Here is a 343-nt window from a genome sequence, read left to right on the forward strand (position 1 = left end):
CGTGATGCCATGGCACTCTACCCAGGGGGACAGCTTGAGGCTCTGTCTCAAAAAAAAAAAAAAATTAAGACAAAAAGAACTTCAGATAATCATTAAATGTTAAGCCCTGAGTAGGTATTTGATGACATTAAGGAATTTAACCCCTAACGATCTAAAGATATTATTACTAAGTATTTTACCTTGGGTAATGGTATTGAATTTCAAGTCCTTATCTTTTACATAATGAACTATTTATGGATGAATTGGTATTTGTAAAATTTGTTTCGAAATAGTAAGAACTACATATGTAAAAATCATTGAGCTATACACTTAATATTAATGTACTTTCACCTCAATAAAAAAG

This window comes from Otolemur garnettii, unplaced genomic scaffold, assembly GCF_000181295.1.
Source record: "Otolemur garnettii isolate 467f Iridium unplaced genomic scaffold, OtoGar3 scaffold00153, whole genome shotgun sequence".
Lineage (NCBI taxonomy): Eukaryota > Metazoa > Chordata > Mammalia > Primates > Galagidae > Otolemur > Otolemur garnettii.